The following is a 5,107-nucleotide window of genomic DNA, read 5'->3' as shown; positions in this document are numbered from 1 at the left end:
AAATATTGAAAAAAACCAAGACGTATAAACGGGAAATTTTTAAATACATAACCACGAATGGCCAGATAATGCAAAGAACCATGACAAAAAAAATAGTACATTAAAAAACGAGACGATGAAAATCTTTTTAAATTAATAATTTAAAAAGGATTACTAACTAAAAGATTAAACACACTGCAGATAATTTCTAATAAAAAAGATTGGTAACAAAAATGACTAGTTAATGAGGATCTACAGATTTCACCCCTCCCCCCAAATACTAATCAATAAATAGAAATATAAGTTATAGTGGACAAAACATGTAACCAAGAATGATAAATGAATATCTTTAGGCCTTAAAACTAAACAAATAATATCAACAATAGAACAAAAAAATATACCAATTAGGCCAACAAAATGTACCAGATTTTTAGAACTATACAAATAAAAAGGTCCCAATTAGGTTAATAAAATTATGTATCGTTTCAAATCTAACAGTTAAAACAAGAAACACAATACACTACTAAATGGAGATATAAGGATTTAACCCCTACTCCAAAATCTAGTTCTATTGAATTAAGATATCGTTATAACATATATTACAAAGAATCAAGACGGAAAAAATTATACCTAAAAAACGTAGTTATGCAAACCCTTAAGCTTACAAATTGAAAAGAAACACAAATCCATTAAGTTAGCAAAATTATGAGGAATTTAAAACGAAACAAAGAAAGTCTGAAGAAAAATTGACAGGTCATTGGGGATCGACTTATTTCACCCCTTGCCCCAAAGTCTGGTCATAATGTTAAAATCGATATATTGCTAAATATTGAAAAGAACCAAGATGTATAAATGGAAATGTTTAAACACATAATCACGAATGGCCAGATAAATCAAAGAACTACGACAAATAAAATAGCACGTTAAAAAACTCGATGATCAAAATCTTTTTGGATTAATAATTTAAAAAGAATTACCAACTAAAAGATTAAAGAAACTGTAGATAATTTCTAATAAAAAAGATTAGTAGCAAAACTGACCAGTTAATGAGGATCTACAGATTTCACCCCTGCCCCCAAATACGAATCAATAAATAAAAATATAAGTTATTGTGGACAAAACACGTAACCAAGAATGATAAATGAATACCTTAAAAAACCAGAGTAATGAATATCTTTAGGCTTTAAAACTAAACAAACAATATCAACAATAGAAAAAAAAAATATACCAATTAGGCCAACAAAAATGTACCAGATTTTTAGAACTATACAAATAAAAAGATCCTAATTAGGTCTACAGATTTCTGGAAAACCATAGTAATGAATCTCTTTAGGATTAAAAACTTTCAAAAAATATCACCTATAGAAATAAAATAGTATCAATTAGGCCAACGACAATGTACCAATTTTTTAGGGCTATAAATATACAATTAGGCCTTGAAACGTATGTATTATTTTGAATCAAACAACTGACAGAGGAAATAACATCAGCTCCTAAATTGGTATATACGAATTTCACCCCTGACCCCAAAATCCAGTCATTGAATTAAGACCACGTTATAACAGATAATACAAACAATCAAGATGCCAACATTGATATATAAAAAAACCAAGTTAAGCAAACTCTCATGCTTAAAATTCTTAAAGAAACACCAATCCCTAGTTAAGCAAACAATCAAGACGGAAATATTGATACATAAAAAAAACCTAGTTAGACAAAACTAACACGCTTAAAATTCTTAAAGAAACACACCAATCCCTAAAGTCAACAAAATTATGTGGATTTTAAAATGAAACAAAGAAAATCTTAAAGGAAACTTGACAGATAATTGAGGATAGACAGATTTTACCCTTTTTCCCAAAGTCTAGTTATTGAGTTAGAATTGAAATATTACCAAACAATGCAGAGAACCAAGATGCACACATAAAAAATTTAAAACATATAACCACGAATATCTTAGTGCTAGATAACGCAAAAAATCACGACAAATAAAATTGTATGTTAAAAAGCACGTGCGCGAATATCTATTTGGCTTAAAAACTTAAAAATACTTACGAACTAAAAGTTTTAACAAACTTTGTAAATATTCAAATAAAAAAAAGAAAATAGGCAGAAAAACTGACCAATTAATGGGGATGTAAAGATTTCACCCATGCCCCCAAATTCTATTCAATAAATTAAAACATAAGTTATTCTAGTCAAAACATGTAACCAAGAAAGATAAACAAATACCTTAAAAACCCACAGTAATAAATATTCTTAGCCTGAAAAACTAAACAAAAAATATCAATAATAAAATTAAAACGTACCAATTAAGACAACAGATACATATTTTTTTGAACTATAAAAATAAAAATGTACCAATTAGGCAAATAAAATTATGTATTATTTCGAATCAAATAACCGAAAGAGGAAATAAAATCAACTACTAAATAGGATATACGGATCTCACCCCTGACCCCAATATATAATCATTAATTAGGACCTCGTTATAAAAAAAATATACAAAGAATCGAGACAGAAAAAATGATATATAAAAAAATCTAGTTAAACGAATTTCACCCCTTGCCTCAAAATCTAGTCATGGAGTTAAAATCGAAATACTGCCAAATAACGCAAAGAACCAAGATGCATAAATGAAAAATTTAAAACACAACCACGAATATCATAGTCGCAGAAAATACAAAGAATCACAACAATTAAAATAGTATGCTAAAAAACTCAGCCGTGAATATTTATGGCTTAAAAAATTAAAAAGGATTACGAACTAAAAGTTTTAACGAACTATGGACAAATTCAAATAAAAAAAGAAAATCGATTGGAAAAATGACCAGTTAATGGGATCTACGGATTTCACTACAGCCTCCAAATTCTAGTCAATAAATTAAAATATAAGTTATTCTAGACAAAACATGTAACCAAGAAAGATAAATGAATATCATAGAAAACAACAGTGATAAATATTCACAGGCTTAAAAACTAAACAAGTATTAAAGAGAAAATAAAAATGCACCAATTAGGCCAAAAGGAAGGTATTAATTTTGTAGAAGATCGAAAATAAAAATGTAGCAATTAGGCCAATAAAATTATTTATCGTTTCGAATTAAACAACCAAAAGAAGAAACAAAATCAACTACTAAATGAGGATATACGAATCTTACCCCTGACCTTAAATCTAGTAATTGAATTAGGACCTCATTATAGCATAAAATATAAAGAATCAAGACAGAAAAAATGATACATAAAAAACCTACTTATGCAAACACTTATGCTTAAAAATGGAAAAGAAACACCAATCAATTAGGTCTACAAAATTGTGAGGAATTTAAAATGAAACAAAAAAATTCCGAAAGAAAATTGACAGATCTCTGGAGATCAACAAATTTCACCCCTTGCCCCAAAGTCTTGTCATCGAGTTAAATCGAAATATTGCAACGAACCAAGATGTATAAACGTAAATTTTTAACTTGCCAATACAAAGAACTACGACAAATAAAATAGCACGTTAAAAAACTCGACGATGAAAATCTTTTTGGATTAATAATTTTAAAAGAATTACCAACTAAGAGATTAAAAAAATTGTAGATAATTTCTAATAAAAAGATTTGTAGGAAAAATGACCAGTTGATGGGGATCTCCAGATTCCACCCTTGCCCCCAAATACTGATCAATAAATAAAAATATAAGTTATTGTTGAAAAAACACGTAATCAAGAATGATAAAAGAATACCTTAAAAAACAGGAGTAATGAATAACTGTGAGCTTTAAAACTAAACAAAGAATATCAACAATAGGAAAAAAAAATACCAATTAAGCCAACAAAAATGTACTAGATTTTTAGAACTATAAAATGATACCTACAGAACATAGTTATGCAAACCCTTAGGCTTAAAAATTGAAAAGAAACACAAATCCACTAAGTTAGCAAAATTATGAGGAATTTAAAATGAAACAATAAAGTCTGAAGAAAAATTGACAGATCATTGGGGATCGACAGATTTCACCCCTTGCCCCAAAGTCTAATCATAGAGTTAAAACCGAAATATTGTCAAATAATGCAGAGAACCAAAATGCATAATCGACAATCTTAAAACATGGCAATGAATATACTTGTGCCAGATAATGCAAAGTACCACGACAAATAAATTAGAATGTTAAAAAACTCAGCCATAAATATCTTTTTAGCCTTAAAATTTAAAAATGAATACTAACTAAAAAAATAAAACAAATTATGGACAATTCCAGGATGGGGATCAATACATTTCACCCTTGCCACCAAATTCTAATCAATAAATTTAACAAGAAGTTGTCCAAGACAATACACATAACCAAGAAAGATAAACGTATACCTGGAAAAACCATAGTAATGAATCTCTTTTAGGATTAAAAACCTAATAAAAAATATCAACTACAGAAATAAAAAATTACCAATTAGGCCAACGAAAATGCACCAATTTGTTAGGACTATAAAAATATAAATATACAATTAGGACAACAAAATTATGTAGCATTTTAAACTAAACAATTGACAGAGGAAATAATATCAACTACTAAATGAGGATATAAGGATTGCACCCCTGACCCAAAAATCTAGTCATTGAATTAAGACCCCGTTATAACAGATAATACAAACAATCAAGATGGAAACATTGTTACATAAAAAAACCTAGTTACGCAAACTCTCATGCTTAAATTTTTTAAAGAAACACCAATCCTTAAAGTCAACAAAATTATGAGGATTTTAAAATGAACAGTTCATTAGGGATCGACAAATTTCACTCCTTGCCACAGAGTCTAATCATAGAGTTAAAACCGAAATATTATCAAATAATGCAGAAAACCAAAACGCATAAACGAAAATCTTAAAACACGTCCAAGAATATACTTGTGCCAGATAATGCAAAGTACCACGCCAAATAAATTAGAATGTTAAAAACTCGGCTATGAATATCGTTTTTACTTTAAAATTTAAAAAGGAATACTAACTAAAAAATAAAACAAACTATGGACAATTTGAAGATGGGAATCTATAGATTTCACCCTTGCCCCCAAATTCTAATCAATAAATTTAACCACAAGTTGTCCAAGACAATACACATAACCAAGAAAGTTAAGCGAATACTTAGAA

This window comes from Amborella trichopoda, chromosome 1 (assembly GCF_054954075.1).
Source record: "Amborella trichopoda isolate Santa Cruz 75 chromosome 1, AtrichopodaSantaCruz75HAP2 v2.0, whole genome shotgun sequence".
Taxonomy (NCBI): Eukaryota; Viridiplantae; Streptophyta; class Magnoliopsida; order Amborellales; family Amborellaceae; genus Amborella; species Amborella trichopoda.
Note: the sequence above shows the minus strand (reverse complement) of the source record.